General features: G+C 37.8%; 1 protein-coding gene across 1 annotated transcript in view; it reads left to right on the top strand.

Annotated features, from left to right (window-relative positions):
• The first annotated feature begins 527 nt into the window (after nucleotides 1-527).
• LOC110449008 overlaps nucleotides 528-21,251 on the top strand; it is an 81,345-nt gene continuing 60,621 nt past the window's right edge. The window contains exon 1 of the mRNA XM_021495582.1: nucleotides 528-560. The gene's annotated coding sequence lies outside the window, so the exon portion shown is untranslated. The remainder of the gene's footprint in view (nucleotides 561-21,251) is intronic.

Raw genomic sequence — 21,251 nt, 5'->3', positions numbered from 1 at the left:
TTTTCTCTTTAGTTTTATATAGATTAATCAATGCTATGTTATAATCACAAAACCCGTGATTGGTCGGTATTCATTTGTTTTTAAATTATTTCCTCATCTATTGTTCACAGTTTGTGTTCGCCTTAGGCCAGAATTGTGTAGGCGACGTAACATAGATAATGAACCCATATCATAATAAAGAACATGAAAGTAAACATACAGTGATTATAAAGCAAAAATAGTGAAAGCGAAAGTAAACGTATAGTAGTTCCACGAAGCTATCGATTCATTGCTGCTGTAAAGCACAGTGAGGTTAAACTTGAATCATTCTCCTTAAATCGTTATCGTAAATGTTTAAATACGTTAACTTGTTTCTACAGTTTAGTGCTTATCTTACAAGTGAAAACAAAGGTGGGGAGCGTATTAGATTTGACAATAAAGCAACCAGATCAACTTCCTCTTTTGATTTTTACAGTTTATGATATGTACAGGCTTGTAAGATAACTTCCTCACCTTGTATATGTGATCACAGAACTTGACACACACTGCAGGGTGGACTTCGGTACGGGAGCAACAAGCAGGTACGAGTTTATTTTTCTCACATTATTTTTTTATTTTGTTTTTCTCGCTTCAATTTGACTTACTAAGTACTTGTATACCAACAAACTTTCGATAAAACGCATTGTTGCTTTGATTATTCTTAATGTTGAGATGACAGACTGATCACGGCTACATACAAACTTAATGAATACGATAACTGGCAAGGTATACACACAATGACATCAGTGTCCATATCTCAGTGTCTGTTACGGCACGATTTATCAACCAGACACGATTTCTCACCCGGGTGAGAGACATCGTGCTAAAAGTGCTGCGTTCGAAATACAATTTCTCACCCCGGCACGATTTCTCGGCAGGGTGAGAAATCGTGCAAAACTAATATGCATAGGTGACACTTTTTCTCACCCAGACACGATTTCTCACCCCAACTCTCAACTGGGGAAGGATTTTGTCCGTGGTGTCTTAAACATGCCTTAGTTTACATGTTATAGAATAGCTTACATGATTTCGAATGAGTAGTATTTCAATGTACAACATGCCTTATATTTATTGATTGGTTTATCTATCAATCTATTTATTCATATATTATTAATTAATTTATTGATGCTTACCGAAAGTCGACCTAAACCCCTAAAACACATAAAAATTCCATTTTATGACTACTCGTTTCTATGCTATGACTATTGGACTAAATTTTCAAGGTTTTGTCCATATAAATAAATGCGCTTCTGGTCTTTATAGCATATAGAAGTGTTTTTGTTATATAATGTTGTTTGAAACGTGAACATGTAAGACCACAGTTACCTTAAAAATCAAGGTATCTACTGGTCAAATATTAAGACTGCTTGGCACAGGTGGTACAGATCTCTTCACAGTAAGTGTAACTAGTTCACCCAGCCATCGCGTCAAGAATTTCATTTAAGTGGTCAAACGCGGTGCTATATCACATCAGGGACCTTGATGATAGCATCACCGCGATCCTTCGCGTCTCATGTTACGTAATCATGTCACGAAAACCCGCGGAGGATCGACCTCCGCGTTCCATCAAAACTATCATCACGGTCCTCGGTGATCCGGTCCCCGATCAGATTCGCTTACCCTAACCAAATTTTACCTGTGCTGGGTAGAACACAGCAATGAGTTTACTATAATCACAGGAGGGAAATAAAAACAAGTAAAATATCTTTTGGGGAATCCATGGTTTTATTCTTTCACTGAAACAAAACGTGACTAATCAATACATATTTGTTTCAAAAGGGAAAAGTTGGTACGAGCGCAATAAAAACGGCTAAGCCGTAGGAATACAGCATGCGAAGAATACAGCATGCATTCTATTTCCGTTCATGTTATATACTTGTTTTATTGTTCAAGGAATTTTCAACTATTTCGCTTATCATGCCGTTTACACGGTATTGAGCCGTTATGCAATGGGCTATACGAGGTATCTCCCTGAGAATGTAAAGCCATGGTAGCTTGGCGTGTAGACCAGTACTGTACCATCGGCTAAAAGGATTCCCGTATCACTGCCAGTAACTTTTCAGTACACCATCGAATCATATTTCGTCACGACTAATTACTTTGATAAATCATTTCTGAAATCAAAAGGTAGTGTACATGTACTTAAAAGGGATGTTGGTCTTTGCGTACGACATTTAGTCGTTCTATGCGACGGGTTATACGATTTATCTCCCAGTGTGTACGTTTTCTGACATGCTATCTACATAATACCTGGGTAACAAAATTAAGACATCAGTAATGCCGATATCCGAAAGAGCAGTCGTACATTAAAGCCTGCACCCTGGAAATTTATGTGTGCCAATATGACTTTAAGCTAAGAGACAGTAATACACAGATCTGAGACGGTTTACACACCTAAACATTTCTTGTTAATTAAAAGGTAGTTTAACACACCTAAATATTTCCTGTTAATTAAAAGGTAGGTTAACACACCTTTTAATTCACAGGAAGTATTGAGGTGTGTGAAGGTCTCGCCTCTTCATACCATGTGAATTAACAGATAAACTAATTACCATGCACAGCGCAAAACATCTGTTAGGAAATAATTAATAAATATTTTGTACTGGAGTCATCAATTGCACTTCTCGAACTTAATGTCAAACAACGTTTGTTGAAATGTATACTGAACGTCTGCATGACGTAATTATTTAAGAATTGTGTAGCGTGATTGAAACATCTTGTATAGACATCTTGTCGATACTGTTAACATTCAATATTACCAAAACAATGTCTGTATGTATGTTTGTACGTACAATGTACGTGCGTTTTTTCCTCAGGCTAGTTATCTTGACCGATGATGTTACCTTGTTAGTAATTTGAAGTAAATTGAAAACAAAATCCACCTTCGAAGTTGGAAATTTAATTGTCACTAGACATATATTTATGAGGTGTTTAACTAGTCATGTTTTCTTCTTTTAGTTGTGTAACGGAATGGTCAGAAGTTAATGAATCGTTTTTCGTCATTTGGAAGCAGGAGAATGTTTTCTTATGACAGACTGCCCTTTATATATACATGTATTGCAATCCGCTGACCAGCTTTCTTACATCACAGTTCAATTCCTCAAGGATACAATATATACTTTTGAGGAGAATTAGATCTTTTACTTATAAGAGTTTTCATTTTTTGAACAAAGATCAAACAGCTTGTGGCACATTTTTCATGATACCTTGAACGCTTCCTGCCAAAGAAAGCGACATGTTTTTTGAAAATTAATTCACCTTGACTCCTCGTCGATACATGAATATGTTTTCAGCATATCTCTACAAATTGAAAACAACTTAATGTGTTTAGAATTTATCATAGGTGAACATAAATTTTATCCTGAAATCTTCCCGAAACACTAGTGACCACGGGTCATGGGCTGATGATGTGTGAATACTGAACAACATATAACAAGCTCAATCTTACTGGAAAATGAACACTCTCTATCGTGCAATAAAATATACGTTAGCTGTGTATGATATTTGTCATTGTCCCCTCTTTTACTATACTTATTTCTTGTATATATTTGCATTACTACCCGGTATAGTTTTTCTTAAAGTAGCACTAACGTTGCGTGATATATATTTCAATCCCATGTTTGTTGTCGAAGAGGACTTTACTTAATAATATTCTGTAGTCTCCTGGTATACCGCCCTTTTATATTTCATTTTTGTACTTTGACTGCTATGAGCGCATTGGCTTGGAAACATGGCTTCTGACGACGAGACGGTTTTATACGATTTGAATCGATCCTATACCGACGAATGGAGTAAAAAAGAAGTGTCCAATCTATAAGATTACTTATAACTAACGCCTAACATAAGACTACCGCCATGCCAGATCACATGTGATGTTTTCTCAGTCCCCGTTACTTTATGTGGCCTGCATTACCAAATATGGTATAACTATATGGTATATATATAGAAGTCTGACCTATATCGGAAGAGAGACGAAGTTTCCATCATGGCAGGCAATCTAGATTTCAATTGCCACCGCTACGTTCACTTGATCCTTTTACAAATCAATACAGGACACAACGAAACACGACATTGAATATTTGAATAAAATGTGAAATAAAATAGTTCCCACAAAACAGTGCAGTCAGGTAAGAGACGCCCCTGATCAAAACATGTGAAGACCAAACGTGTCCGTACTCTGCATCCCGGAGTGTGCTACAAGTCGGTGATTTGTACAAATGTAAATGATACTTATTAACTTATACTGTTTAAAAGCTGCAAATGATATATATTATGTGTTTGCATTTATTTCATTTATTTTTTAAATATACCATTTAGCTGTCCTACTGAAATGTTCAAATAAAAAACCGGATAGGGTACGAGTATACCTTTACATGTATGTATAGCTGCTGTAGAACGCTCAATGCAAAAAAGAAAGGTATACACTGATGTATACATAGATATTTGGATATAAAAATGGACGCTGATGATACCAAACTGATACTATGATATAAGGACTTCTATGTCAATGTATACTTTTTCAGTGGTTAAGTTTAACTCTAAAAAAATGAACCAAGGCTTTGCTAAAAAACCGCCACGGAATCGTTTTTTATATCAACATTTACTGATTTCAAGCTTGTTTTGAAAAGTAAAACCGTGTCCCCTCCCCTCTCCAAAAACACCGATGTCGTATAGTAAATGCGCAGTCAGAAGGCTTACGTGCACACAATCCATTCATTCGGTTGGTTGAATCGGGAAATGCATTATGGGAGTAATATTGTGAGGTTCTGCTTACTTCCATATATAGTAATATCGCTATGCAAGAGTTTGTAATATTGTTATTTATTTGTACCGGTGCTGTTGCTGTTAAAACAATACACAAATGTGTATGCTTCACATCCGATAAAATAATAATAATAATAATAATAAAAACCGAAACCTACTTGTTGTTAACCGACCAATTGTTGACAGTCTTAAAATCAATACGTTTGAAAAAAAAAATCGTTTTTCAGCTTTTGTATGTTATAGCAGTGCTGATTTTTTTTTGATTTTTTTTTTAAATATCAACATGAATTGGCGTCTTTTCGCGGGCGAAAAAGCGAAAAGGCGAAAAGGTCTTTTACAAGCCACTATATGAAAATATATACTTAGCAGTTTGGTATGAGCTATATGTTGAAGAGCTTCCAAAAGAAAATATTCCAATGTTTCCTGGTGCAGAATTGCGCTCTTCATCTATTGATTGTCTTAGTAAATTTTTATTTGAATTCGTCCGACACAAAAGACTATTTAAATAATTAAGAATTTGGAGATACTGTTGAACTTCGCTATCACGATGTCGCCAGGTCATGGAAGAAAGACTTGTCCGAGTTTTCGAGTTCAGCTAGTTTCTTGCTAATGATTCTGAGTCATTTCCTTTTTCCGAAAGTCAATCTGTACACAAAACCATAGCGGCGTTACCAAGCCATGTTAAAAAAAGAACACGCCCATAAGCACGTCACCCACTTGTCAATCTATACCCTCTTCTATGTCAGATACGACGTGCAACATTGTATCTATTTCATAACGTTATTATTTGAAGTATTGCCAGCTTAAAATTTCTTTTTCAGCATGCATTGCAGTTGTCTGTCTGTTTGAATATATGTGATTTCGCATACATACTGAAGAAGCCCGTGATCCATATAGCGTGGTAGGGCGGGATTTAATCGAGACCAATCTTGATTGACATTTACGGACTGGTTACGGCGTGTTTTGATTGGTGGATTGAAAGATTTCGTCTAATCATTCTGTGTATTCAAAAACTCATTTAAAACAAAATTTGAATGTTTTCGGTCGACGTTCTAGTCGAAAAGTTGTACCTACATTGTTATATGTCTCCTGCAAAAAATGGCACCGACTTCGTCAGTGAGTGTAGCAACCAACCAACCAACGAACCATGTCTGCAGGAGACGTAAAACTAATCAATCGATTAATCTTTTAAGACTCCGTGTCACTTTCTCTAAATAGACGGTATTTCTACGTGACATAGTGGAGGGAAATCTAGGGTGCTGTTTCGAGTTGTAAACTATCCCCTTTAAGTACATTTATTAGCATCGATGCTTTACATAACTTTAACGAATACTGCTACATCTAGTAATAACCTTAAACATACCTAAGCAAATTGTACAGTAGCCAATGACTTTCTTACAGAAAAAGATTATCTGTGTATGATAAAACTGCAAAAGCGTATTCGGATGTATACAAATACTGATGTGCTTTCTCGACATTACTCAATACTTTCAGGTTGACATTTTAATAATTTGCCGTCGGTTAAAAAGTGAGAGAAAAAAATATAAATATCGAATCTGATGGAAAAACTTCACGACTACACCGGGCTTCAAACCCTTGTACTTCAGATTGTCAAATCTACTGCGAAACTATATATTTGTCATTTCAATATGAATTTGTATTGCTTAAATTCTAAAGACTATATCACAGAATCTGTTTTTGATAATACATTGGGACATTTCCTTAATTCCTGAATGCTATGCAAATGTATCGTATACAACGAAGTAGCACGGGGAACTTAAAATTTAAACAATTCATGAACGTGAATAGGGGATCTTTACTTTTTTGTACAACAAGTAGTTGGTGAGTTCCTTTGGTTCTGGTGTTTTTTAAGAAAACATGTCAATGATAAGAAATTCCTTTTCCTTTATAATATTAACGCAGTGTAGAAGCATTAGGGGACACGGATGGTTCCACTTCCATGGAGATCAAATAATTAACCCAACTAGATGTAATGCATTTTTGATAGGATACAAATTAATCTAAAACAAACAAAAAAACGAAATTCACCTACACAAAAATGATCGAATAAACCTACAAAGAAAAAAAATCAACTGGAAAAATCTCAGCAGGGAAATTGATCTTAAACTAAGTTTGAATCATTTTCTACTTCAAATCAAGAAAATATACGAAAACACGCATTTTCCCTATCATAGTAATCATTACATACCCCCTCATCGCGGATAGGTGACCTAGGCTCAATGAGATTTACAATTTTTATAAAGCACGTTAGGACGTTTCCCTGTTTTGGTCTGAATAAATTGATTTTTAATTTAGCAAATTTAACTGCATTTGACTCAATAGCTCGGGCCCGTTAGTGGGGTGGAGGTCAATCACCCCATCTTGATTTTCGATGCTGATCCTCATCTTATGATAATGATTACCACCATGATTCAATAAAATCTGACAGACAATTTCTGAGGAAAAGTAATAAATATGATTGTTCAGATTTTCAATAAATGAGCTCCATGGGGGTCAGTCCTTTCTCGGTTGTAAATTCGTATCCTTTTCATATAAACATCATTTTATGAAATTCATAGATGGTTTGGTGATCCCTTTTTGTTTCTAGGAAGTCAAAAATATTATTGTTAACGCAAACGAAATTTATCTACAAATAAAAGTTAGACTAAAAGAAAAGAATATTAACCTGCAAAAAATAATACACCTACAACGAACAGAAAATGGACCTGCAATACAAATATTATTAATATAAGATGATTAAGAAAAAAAAGGAAATTATCTACAAAAATGGAAATTAGACTACAAAAGAAGAGAAATTGACCTGCCAAAAAATAGAAATTGACCTGCAACAAAGAGAAATTGACCTGCAAAAAAAATGAAATACACCTAAAAAAATGTACAACGAACAGAAATTCCTGGAATAACAGGAAAATTCATAGAATTTATATCCCCCACTTGCAGGACATATTTTTGCTAATTATCGGTTAATATCCACAAATCACATCGATGGCAAACTTAGCATGAGTAGGATGTGCATTTGGTTGAAATATCTGCACAATTTCTATAGTAATTATCACAATGGCTGTCAAACTTGGCCAAGCCCTTAATGCGTTGAACCCTGTTACTAAGTTTGAAGACAATCGGATAATATTTGCGAGAGTAAATGAAAAGAAACGGAAGATAATGACGTTTTTCGTTATTCAAGGGGCCATAACTACGCCAAATAAAGTCCGCTGGATGTGGTCATCGAACTTGGTCGAGCCCTTAAGGCAGTTAACGTTGTAACATTCGTTGCAGTTATTGTACGGAAACGAAGCGTTACAGACAGACAGACCCAAATTAATACCCCTTTTCGGTGAAAGCGGGGGATAAAAAAGTACGAATATAAGATAATATTTTTTTTTCTACAAAATTAGAAATTAGACTACAAAAGAAGAGAAAAATTACCTGCAAAAAATTGAAATACACCTACAACGAACAGAAATTGACCTGCAATAATAAAAGAAAATAACCTACAAATAAAAAAAACGGACCTGCAAAAATAGAATAGCAATTAAGGATGTACTACTTAAGGATGAGAAGTTGAAAAAAATGTTAAATGGAAAAAATAGCTCAAATAGAAAATGCGCAAAAATAAATCGATAAAAACACACGATCAAAAAATAAATCCAACTGTTCATTCTTGTTCTATGATAGATCGATAGTCACCAATTTATCTTTATTTGTGATATTTGGTTTTTTGTTTTGATGCTTGTTTCGACTGTATGGAGATAAAATTAATACAATATCTTCCAAGTGTATATCAGAAATATATTACTGTTTTCACAATTATTAAAAGTATCTCATTCCTTTAAACAATGTAGGTGAGGTTCTTCCATTTTTAAGATTACTTGTACTTGTTTTAAATGAAAAATCTCATTTTTTTCTATTTAACTTGCTACAGTAAAGACGGGAACAATTATTTAAGGTTTTAACAATGATGTCAAAAAAATAACTTAAAGAAAAGTACAAAGTATAAAAATGTCATATTAAAGTGTCTACCGATTGGGGCATCTAGTTTTTCAGATACCATTAGAACAGATTTTAATTTGTTAAATTACATAAAACCGTTGCACTAGATTAAAACGAGATTTGATTGTGAGTTAAACCTTAGAAGAGTACATCCTTAACATGCACAACTTAATTGATAAAAGGCAACAACAACAACAACAACAACAAAAAAGAAATTAACCTGCAAAAAAACCCCAAATGATTCTGTAAATTTTCTGATCATTGGTTAATCGTTAATCGGATCTTAAACACAAATCAATGTGGCGCCTACATGAGCAAAGATTCCGAATCACAGACTGTCCATCGAATCAGAAATTGTCGACGTGGTCATACTCCCTTCCAAAGTCGTAGACAGGCAGGCGTCTAGAGAAAAGTGTCTGTTGGACTGTCGCCGGTGGTGGGAACTGCGGTGAGTAATAGTTACTGAATACAGGTGGGCGTCGAGGTGTACACTCAGGCCTGCTCTGGCTGACGGCTTGGCTGGGGTCATAGGCTGAACTTGCGAGGACAGACACATTTCCATATGGAACTCGTGGTACGGTCCTTGTCCTGTCGGTTCGCCGCAGAAGCTCATTGATCTTTGGTACCACACAGTTCTTCCAGACATCACGAGAGGAAACGGCAGGGAACATCTGCGTGACGTACTGCTGGATAACGGTTTTGCGGCGAGGATCCAATTCCTGCTTCCCAAGCTGTCTACCACCATACCAGTTGTACATCAGTCGAACAGCAGAAGGTCCGAACAACTCTGGAAAGAACTTTCGTGTCAGCTGTGCAGCAAAGTTTCCTGCGTTGCTCGCCATGCGCCGCATCGCCATCAAAATCTCCATAAAGTAGAAAAAGCACCTTGTTGCATCAAAATGGAATCAAATCAGAATAAGTTGTTTCATGCAACAAAGTTTTTATTTATATATATTGCATTAAAATGCATATAAATTCAAGCAGAACACACATATGACATACATATTAATGATTATACGGTTTTTGTGTACAATACAATGCTCACGGATGCTGTTTAGTGGCTTGTTTCCGGAATGAAATCGGGATAAAACGTCAACTATTTAGTGCCAGCAGTTGATGTACTAACCATTATATATGTGCGTATATTCCTCACTTGTAACCACTTAATGTTCATCCAGTTGACGCGTTTGCCTTGAACATCGACCTTCATGTTCCCTTACATTTCGTTTTTTAGAGCTTTTAGGTCATAAAAATCGTTGAATTTCAGTGGAATCACTACATATGGCTTAATCCTCCTTGCCATTGACTAGGAACGTTGATTTGGGTATTTTTCTTGGCATGTTCAACAGTTCAACAGTTCAACAGCTGATTGAATGGAATCGGATTCCATATGCTCGCTTTTCTTAATGGTGCACAATAACCCACTCGCATGAATTTATTTCGGTTTTGGCCCCCACAGGTGTCAGAGTAGTATGTTATTTCCTTCAATTTGATGGTTTGCTCTGAAACTGATCTGATTTGTTTGAGTACGCAACTTCCAATCTCATTTGCTCCACGCCCACCTTGAGTTTCATCCCATATGTAACATGTTCCCTTTTGATCAGCGAGTGAATAGTGCGACAAGTTGTAGCAACTTATTGCACGTTTGTAGTACAACTCACCAACAAGAGAACAGGGAGTTGGTAGCACAGCTTCCAAATCAAACGTTGAAACATGAACCGATTTGTCGTTTCTTGCTCTGTCTTTGTCTTTTTGTTTTTCCTCTCGTGCCCACATTTTCCTCTGTTGATGTCGGCTATATTCTAATTCCATGTCCTCATTTAAAGTTACGTCACATTTTCTCTGATCATAACGATTACACACAAGGCACTGATCTTTTTTTGGTTTGTGAAAGGACATGTTGAAGTTCTCAAAAAATGCTTTTCTATAAAAGCTTTCTGATATCGGACACTTCTCACTTGGGTAATGTTTCTCTGAAAAGTTTGAACATGATTTTGATGTTAAGCCCTGCTCCTAGATAACTTATCTTGGATGTCGAACGGGAATAATGAGACTCCATAGTGGGGAATGATTTGATGTGGTCATGACTCTGTTTAACAACAGTTGGTGGTATCTTGTTAGCAGATGCGTTTGATCCTCGCCTGTCCTGCACTACAAATGTGCCCAGGTATTTCTTCTGAATTGCATAATCAATGGTTTTCTTTCCAATGCTTAGTGTTTTCAGAAAAAAAAATATTGCAGGCACGATGTTTGATTCCATTGACCGTGAACTGAAACACATTGGAGAATGTTTTCCTTTTTGTACTCTTTTTGTTTTCTTGGGTAACATTCTGACATATAAACGAACGTTGTTTGTCATAATCCCCCAGCTGCCAGTATGTTGTGAACAGTTCTTGTCTTTCCTCTTCTGATATCTTTGAGAAACACTTGAATCTGCAAGTGATACAGTTAACTTTTCCTAATTTCTCAGTGGTGTCCTCATTCAAGTCTGGTTGTATATCATATACAGGGTTTTCAACCCTGCTAGAAAAGATCCTTACAGGCGTCTTGTATATATTGGCCAGTGCGAGTGGAACACAACTTTGTGAGGTGTAACTGCTAGGTCTGTGTTCCATGTTGAATCCTACTTTAATTTTTCAACCTCCTCTCCATACTTTCTTTGATCATCTTCTTGTTGTGTAGATAACCGGAATGCTTTGTGATGCTCATAATTGTCGCGCAAATGGTTGGCAATGACTGATCTTAGCGATTGCACTGTGGTGGAGGCATCGTCCAGTTGAGGTAGAACACCATGCATAAAACAATTCCCATCGGCACTAACAGGATATATTTTTAAATTGTTACTTGTCAAGAGATTGTCCAGTCGTTTTTTGTGATATGATTCAATCATCCGGTGTATTTTGGCTGTTGTTGCACTTCTCGCCAGTGCATGTTGTAGAGCGTTGGCTGTTCTTTTACTTGGACTTTTTATTATTTCCATGATACCTTGCAGTCTTTTCAGCTTGAATATCTTTTACTGGACGATTTGTGTTGTGCAAAGATTTTTGTTTCTTTCTTTTCACATCTGCGTGTTGACTTGTTTTTCCTCTCCTTCGTTTTTTTGGTTTTGAAATCTGAGTAAGGAGGTCGTCCTGGTCCTCACTGGTTGAAATATTATTCTTGAGGAATGATGGATCCTCCTCAGAGTCTGATGAGTTGATATCCTTCTGTGTTGGCTCATACGCTTGATCTCTATCATCATCAGCATCATCAGCATCAGCATCATCAGAAGTATACACTTTATTTTGAAGACGCTTTCTGAGCGTCACCAAGGGAAGATTTTCTTCTTCAGCAGTGTCCATACTTTCCCTTATTTTGACACCCGTTGGTTCATTTGAGGGTGCATTTATGGTTTCCGGACATTGTGTTGCTTTCAAGTGTTCTTCGTCGAATACAGAGTCCGACATATCCGACCACTGGCTTGATAGTGTATCGTCATTGCATTCTGTTTCATTGCTGGCCATCTGTAATAATAATAAATGCAAACGCTGTAATGGATTGTACAGTAAATTGTAAATAAAACAAATTATGTATCTATAACAAAGTGTGTATACATATATTTAAACGAACATAAAACAACTACGAACGTATATTATACTAACCATTTACATTTTAAGATACATATAACGTCATTGACATACTAGCTTATATAATGCAATAGATATAATTGTATTTACTATACAAACATTGCTATTAATTAATTAATAATTCTTATCTTTTACTTTACCAGCATTCCCTTTTATACAAGCATCAATGTGGTTTCAAGACTGCTGTACGTGTTGCTAATTGTAAAATTATGAAAAATGAACGAATAATTCCACAAAACAATAATGGAATGTGTATTCATCAGTATTTTAATCACAAGGTATTTTAACATGTATAAACAATCTGTGTATGTGATGTAAGCCACAAGGTGCCTTATCAATTAATTTGCTAGTAATGTGAAGTCAAAATCCATTACATCCAGCATGCTACAAGGTGCCTTATCTGAAAAAGCACCTTGTTGCAGTGACTCATGTCCATATATCACCTTGTTGCCCTAATGGTTTTCCCCATTTTACAAATAACCCCTATTGGTAATTAGCATATGACTAAATTAATTATTAACGAATTGCTTCAAAACTTTTACACATGGAAGAAATCATTTTTCTCAATACAAAAGTGCCAAAAAGTGTCATATGGCACCTTGTTGCATTAACCCCACGAAATACACCTAACACTTATTAAAAGTTTCAAATATCTTGACCTTTGAATCGGCGTTATCACGCCTACCTTTCTTCGACAATTCTCAGAGGGATCTTTTTCGTGCGATGTGGACAGTCTCACACGGGACACCATTTTAAATCCCATCAGACGGACTGTGTGTTAGTGATTAGTGGTAAATAATGTGCGGTGTTTGGTCATATATTTGTGTTGTCCTTCCACGTGAGTCCATTATTTATGCTCCTTAACACTTGGGTTCTGTTTCACAACACAAATGTCAACTTTCATATAAAACCACACTGCTACTTTCTCCTTGTATCTATCTGCTTTGCGAAGTATTATTTTTTATTTAAGGGTCATGTGATATAAGTCAGGATATGGGTATAGTGGGTAATGAACACTTATTATCTCATTCAACCTTTCGATTTCACCTCTTCACATACGGCTAGCATACGCAATGACAACCTCGCGGCCATCTTGAATTTGTGACAACACAGCACCAATAACAAAGTTACTAGCGTCCGTATCTAAAATAAACGTTTCGCCTTCCATGTTTGGATATCCGAGAATCAGAGCCGATGTGAGCCGATGTGAGCCGTTGCTTCAGTTCGTTGAATGCCGCCATACATTCCTCAGTCCATGACCATTTAATACCTTTCCTGGTGAGGTCATACAGACATTTCGCTATTTGTGCGAAACCGAACACAAATTTCCGATAATATGACGTAAGTCCGAGAAATGACTTCAACTCAGTAACATTAGTTGGAGCAGTCATCGCTTTAATGGCCGTGACCTTCGAAGGATCCGTCCTAATGCCATCCTGGGAAACCACATGTCCCAGAAATCTAACTTTTCTGCAGAAGAAGTTGCATTTTTTCGCCTTTAACTTTAAATTAGCGTTATCTAGGCGGTCAAATTACACAAGTGCTGTTTGAAATCCTTCGCATACACGATGATATCACTCAGATAAAGCACTACAAAAAGCCATTGCAATCCACTGAGTGCTTTCTCAATTATTCTGGAAAACGTAGCTGGCGCATTACAAAGCCCAAAAGCCATCTTCGTGTATTGATACAATCCTCCCTGAGGTGTAGCGAACGCGGTCTTTTCTTTATCTTCTGGTTTCATCAGAACTTGTTGATAAGCCATATTTAAATCAAGCGAAGTAAACCACACAGCTCCACTGAGTGCGTCCAAATTATCGTCTAGACGGCAAATAGGATATGCATCCTTAATTGGCTGCTCGTTCAAGCGTCTGTAATCGACACATACTCTCCAGGAATTATCCTTTTTCTTGACTAAAACCAGGTTTGATGTCCACGGGCTAGAACTTTTCTCTAATATTCCTTGTTTCTCCAGTTTATCTATTTCCTCAGATAAAACTTGCCTTTTAAATAGAGGGAATCGCCTGCAAGGCTCTTTAAATGGTGTCTCGTCCTTCAGTTTAATCGCATGCGTGCCAAGATTTGTCGTCTCCATGTTTCCTTTAGGATCCGCGAATGACTTTTGACGTTTCATTAGAAACTGTCTAAATTCGGCACGTTCTAACGTTGTCAAGTGTTCATTACCTCGTTCAAACATATTCACCAAGTGTTTCGGTAACTCCGTTGTCGCTGCAAAGTTAGCTATTTCACCCGAATCAACATGTATCGGTCCTCCGATAGCTTTTACAGGCACAAACAACGCCATATGAGTGTTCCGTTTAACCGTCACTGTCTCTGTATTCGGATTGAACAATCTGGCATAGACAGTTCCGTGTGTAGTGTCCACTAACACACGCGCCAACGCCAATCTATGAGAATACAGAAACTTCTGTTCGGGTATTAATACTCCCTCGGCAGACGATGTTTTTATAGTCAGTCATGATTTTAGTATGGCCTCATGCATCGGCGATATACTCACAGTTTCGGCACTGACAACTCGGCTGATTACTAGGTTTTCCCCGGGTATGCTTGAACATTTTCCGATCCAGAGGTATTATTAATTAGGAATGTCCACGTATTGTAGTCCCAGTTACATTTGAATTTTGTAATAAAATCCTGTCCCAATAAATTGGTTTTAATCTTCCCCACAAACACTCGAAATTCTATACTAGCATCGTCAAATGTTAACAGCATCATCGCCGTTCCTACAACAGTTATTTCGTTTCCGTCAGCAGTTTCGAATCGCGTACGAGATGGTACTAACTCGGCATGTTCTTCCGATGTTATATTCCAGAAAGTGTCTTCTGTTATGAAGGTTCTCCTGGCTCTGATAAATGTTCTATATCGGGTCTTTTGCCACTAACCTCAAAAGCTCTAATTAACTTGATAATTGGTCCGATTTGTTCATCTGTCTCCTGAGCCGCACTAATCTGTTTGAGCGTCAATTCTTTCTCAGGTACAAGCTTTTTAGCAGCCACCGTGGGTCGATTGGGTATTCTACCGCGCTTAGCTATCCTTTTTTTCACCGGTTCAACCGTTTCAAATAAAGGTTCTAACATTTTTGGCATATCTACTGGTTCACTGTCATTAACACATTTCTGAGTAGCTCTCAATTCTGTAGCGGTGGATACAACTGGTCCTTCGTATTCATAATCCAGCGGTAATTTACAATGTTTACATGTAGTTATCGCGGAGGGTAGCCTTGATAACGCGTCCGCGTTAGCATGTTTTACATCGGGTCGATGTTGTATCCTAAAATTGAACTCCCCGAGTCTCTGAATCCACCGACATATTTGTCCGTCTGGATCTTTAAATTTGTATAGCCACGTTAAATATCCATAGTCTGTCCTTATCCGAAACTCACGACCCAGCAAATAGTGTTTGGAATATTTCACGAAATACACTACTGCAAGCATTTCTTTTCGAGTAACACAATAGTTCTTTTCCTCCCTAATGAGTGATCGGCTAGCATACGCAATGACAACCTCGCGGCCATCTTGAATTTGTGACAACACAGCACCAATAACAAAGTTACTAGCATCCGTATCCAAAATAAACGTTTCGCCTTCCATGTTTGGATATCCGAGAATCGGAGCCGATGTGAGCCGTTGCTTCAGTTCGTTGAATGCCGCCATACATTCCTCAGTCCATGACCATTTAATACCTTTCCTGGTGAGGTCATACAGACATTTCGCTATTTGTGCGAAACCGAACACGAATTTCCGATAATATGACGTAAGTCCGAGAAATGACTTCAACTCAGTAACATTAGTTGGAGCAGTCATCGCTTTAATGGCCGTGACCTTCGAAGGATCCGTCCTAATGCCATCCTGGGAAACCACATGTCCCAGAAATCTAACTTCCCTTGCAGAAGAAGTTGCATTTTTTCGCCTTTAACTTTAAATTAGCGTTATCTAGGCGGTCAAAAACAGCGGTCAAATTACACAAGTGCTGTTTGAAATCCTTCGCATACACGATGATATCACTCAGATAAAGCACTGCAAAAAGCCATTGCAATCCAACGAGTGCTTTCTCAATTATTCTGGAAAACGTAGCTGGCGCATTACAAAGCCCAAAAGCCATCTTCGTGTATTGATACAATCCTCCCTGAGGTGTAGCGAACGCGGTCTTTTCCTTATCTTCTGGTTTCATCGGAACTTGTTGATAAGCCATATTTAAATCAAGCGAAGTAAACCACACAGCTCCACTGGGTGCGTCCAAATTATCGTCTACACGGCAAAAAGGATATGCATCCTTAATTGACTGCTCGTTCAAGCGTCTGTAATCGACACATACTCTCCAGGAATTATCCTTTTTCTTGACTAAAACCAGGTTTGATGTCCACGGGCTAGAACTTTTCTCTAATATTCCTTGTTTCTCCAGTTCATCTATTACCTCAGATAAAACTTGCCTTTTAAATAGAGGGAATCGCCTGCAAGACTCTTTAAATGGTGTCTCGTCTTTCAGTTTAATCGCATGCGTGCCAAGATTTGTCGTCTCCATGTCTCCTTTAGGATCCGCGAATGACTTTTGCCGTTTCATTAGAAACTGTCTAAATTCGGCACATTCTAACGTTGTCAAGTGTTCATTACCTCGTTCAAACATATTCACCAGGTATTCCGGTAACTCCGTTGTCGCTGCCAAGTTAGCTATTTCACCCGAATCAACATGTATCGGTCCTCCGATAGCTTTTACAGGCACAAACAACACCATATGAGTGTTCCGTTTAACCGTCACTGTCCCTGTATTCGGATTGAACAATCTGGCATAGACAGTTCCTTGTGTAGTGTACACTAAAACACGCGCCAACGCTTACTAAGTTTTTCCCGGGTATGCTTGAACTTCCCGATCCAGGGGTAATATTAATCATAAAAGTCCACGTATTGTAGTCCCAGTTACATCTGAATTTTGTAATAAACCTTGTCCCAATAATTTGGTTTTAATCTTCCCCACAAATACTCGAAATTCTATACTAGCATCGTCAAATGTTAACAGCATCTTCGCCGTTCCTACAACAGTTATTTTGTTCCCGTCAGCAGTTTCGAATCGCGTACGAGATGGTACTAACTCAGGACGTTCTTCCGATGTTATATTCCAGAAAGTATCTTCTGTTATGGAGGTTCTCCTGGCACCGGAGTCTACTTTCCACGTTAAATGATTCCCCTGTATCATCCTTTTCACCGTCATACTCGAGTTCCCTTGAACCTTTATTTCGAGTAACTCCTCCGTCTCTTCCTGTTTGCGATCGCTCACGGAAGATAAATTCGTGACATCACTCCCTCCCATGTCTGTTCCTATTCCGTCGGTTACCTCTCCCATATGACGCGGCCATGGGCCGTCCGCCTTACTGGCTCCGGTAACGTTCGGAATATGACTTTGGATATTTCCTGTGTTAGGCCTCTTCGAGGCGCACGGCCTATTGCTCCAGTTCCTGCTCGTTTAACTGCTTAGTTTTGGAATTCTGCCGTTTTGCTCTGTCGTTAGCTAGGGCTGGACATGTGTTCCTTAAATGCCGAGTACTTCCACATAGGAAACATTTCCGATTTTGAGTGTTGGTTCCAGAACTTTTCCCGTTTTTTGCATTTACATTGTACACACCACGGTGTCCAGTGGTGTTCTAGTGTTTTTCACTCACTTGTATACATTCCTCCTGCATAGCGTGGGTAACAGTGTCCTGATACGTCTTAGGCCGTATTCGCGTTATAGACACACGAAAGTTTTCAGACAGGCTACAATTATCCAAAAACGTTTTCATAGTGCTTTCTTCAACGTATTCACGGTTTGTTGGATAAGCCATCCTAAACAGGTCCTGAATGCTTGCGCGAAATCCCGGAAAGATTCGCTCACCTCTGGTATAGGAGGCGTCGTGTTTGTCTTGGGATGGAATTGTGGTTCGATAGAGAATAGACACAAGTAATAACGTTCACATATTTATTAACTGCCGCATATAAAGTTCACAGTAATCCATACACGGTTCACAACACGTTTATTTATCTCCCGTTATCCATACGTTTCTTTTACAGTTCTTTCACACAACATCCACTTTCAGTCTCCATTCTCAATATCACTAAAACTCTAAAACTAGCTGAACTACATGTATACTGCTCCTAATAAAACGTAACTCTACCCAATAGTAGTGCGTGCTTTCCTTTATATATCACAACAGTATTTATATGTGATAAAATTAGCTTACGCGACCATTGGTCAACGTGGTGATGAGGTGATGCCGTGCACGTGGACATTATTGATTTATTCTAAGCCTTGACCAGTACTTTAAGAAATTACCTAACGTATCCACGGCAGTACCTTGGCCTCGTCTATATTTAGCGCTTCCCAAATACATATCCATACTACTACTGTCCGTTTTCTACGGGTCATTACATATCTAATTATAAAATTTAAGTATCTATATAACTGTTTTAAGCAGACGGGAGGGGGGTGGGGGGCAATCACATTATGTATAAACTGATACAATCTAGACGTTATATTATACAGAAAATTACCTTGTGAACTGTAGTTTACTTTAGTGCACATGGTGGTGAACTCTATTGCACGAGGGTGTGAACTCCAGTGCACAAGCTAGTGCACGCGCGTTCACTTTTCTTGTTAATTTCCGTGCAATATAAGTTTTGTTCGCTTCCAAACTGTACGTCAGCGAAGGAGAGGCGCATGTACCGTACTTCTTAAGTGCCAGACATGTTTTAAAAATGAATTTTGAAACGATTTATGTTGAAAAAACATCATGTTATTGAGTTTTGAGTCTTAGGTAAGCATTGTTAGATTACAACGATTAACTATTAGAGATAATTGCTAATTGTTAAATAACTGATGTAGCTTAATAACATCTTAATCAGTGCAAGTATCTTACAGATCATTTTACCGGAATGAATAAATAACTATAGCGTTTAAAACAAATTTAATGGTTTTTAAATGAATGACGACAATACTCCAACCCGACAAATAACCTTCATTGGCAAATTATGCGGGACCGATACCCTATATCAGGTTTCATGTAATAGTCATCTTAAGAGCCCTTTTATTGTTGAATCTACACTGTGTGTGACACAGACATATTCTATAACGTGGTCTAGTTCTGCTCGGGCGATTCTTTAGAGTACAGAAATCAAGGTAAACCGTATAATTGTATGAGAGCATGCCTATATCACGGAACATAGGAATGCGATATCGTAACTGTTTATAAACAGAAACACATATGTTAAGCACGCATGTAAATGTGCTGGTCTACTGGGATATTAGAGTTAGTTCCCCTGAAACGTAATTGTGAATGGCGAACGTAACACACGCAGTAAAATTAAGTGATATACACAGTTTGTCAAAAAATGTATTACACTGCATCAAACATTGGTGTTGTCCTCCTGAGACCCATCAGTGATGCTAATGGGTAAACAGGTGGACGTCCAAATCGGTCTAAACTAGTGAATGTTGTTATTTTCCAGACGGGAAACTTCTTTATTTGGTATGCCCTTGATGGATTCAAGTTATCTGAATAGCACATGGATGTTCAGTATATTTATCTGTATTTGACCACCTATTGATCGTCGTACATGGCTCATAATGGGAGTAATAATCCCTCCATGGCGTGGTGCCATCGTCTGTGGCTGCATTGTTCAAAGTTTAAGTCGGTCTCAAATGCCTTGTTATCAATCTCACTATCATCCGACGGGAATTTTGAATGAGCATGGCACATGCGACCTTTTATTCTCCTAGTGATAGTTTCCCTTTAACATCTCCAAATCTGGATCACCGTGAGTTAATGTCGTCTGTTAATCTAACAGTCTTAGGAGTTCTCAATAGATCAATGTTTCTCTGTTGATTCAGTCTCTCGTTTTGAGCGATCAGCCTTCTTTAAATCGCCTTTCTAGATGAAAAACATTAGCTTTAATTGCAAATAGTGACTTACTGCATAGGGGTGACTTTTATGAAGAATGCTGTTCTGTAGCTTAGTATCTGCCTGCATGGACAAAAGACGAGATATTTACTGAATCAAGAGAGTTTGTATAATATCGAACATCCCCTGAAAGGACCTTATATCTATATCTTCTTTCAGACAAACGAGGTTAATTCTATGAACTCTGTCACCAAACAGCTCCCGTGCGAACGGGCAATGAAATAATTCAGCGCCTTGGCACACTGCTAACGCCTTCGAAACCATGCATGTGCAAAACTATTGCATTATTTGGCAAGAATGGAACAAATTATTCATTATTGACTGCACTTGAGACTAGTGGCTACTTTTCAATGCTAAAAAGATTGGTGTGATTAAACTTGAAATATGCTCTTATATTAAAGCACGTTTGCTTTACAAAACCGATGCAGAATTGTGCAGCACAAAAGGTACCTCTGCCGTCACATTGAAACGTTTTTTCAACAGTGGAATAACAAATTCGAGAATGGTAAAGTTGACATCAAAGAGGACACACGGTCAGGTAGAGCAGTTGTTGCTGCAATAAAGAAATATATCTCTGCTGTGAAAGTAACGATTAATGATGATGGACATTATCTTTTATAGTTGGCATTTCAGGAGGAAATACATATCACATTCTGACCAAGTGCTAATATTAAAGAAGCTGTATGCACGATGTATTCCCCATTTGCTGACATCTGAACAAAACAAAAACGTTTAACATGAGCTATAGATACATTGGTGTGAACGTAATCGTCCTCGCCGCAAACACGTCGGAAGGAGATGTTGTGTCTCTCTATAAATCTGTCAAGCAAGCCGTTGGAAAGTCTGGCAGCATAATCTCGAATCTTGGCCTGTATCATAGGCCC

This window comes from Mizuhopecten yessoensis, unplaced genomic scaffold, assembly GCF_002113885.1.
Source record: "Mizuhopecten yessoensis strain PY_sf001 unplaced genomic scaffold, ASM211388v2 scaffold4411, whole genome shotgun sequence".
NCBI classification, from domain to species: domain Eukaryota; kingdom Metazoa; phylum Mollusca; class Bivalvia; order Pectinida; family Pectinidae; genus Mizuhopecten; species Mizuhopecten yessoensis.
This window is presented reverse-complemented; position numbering and strand designations above follow the sequence as displayed.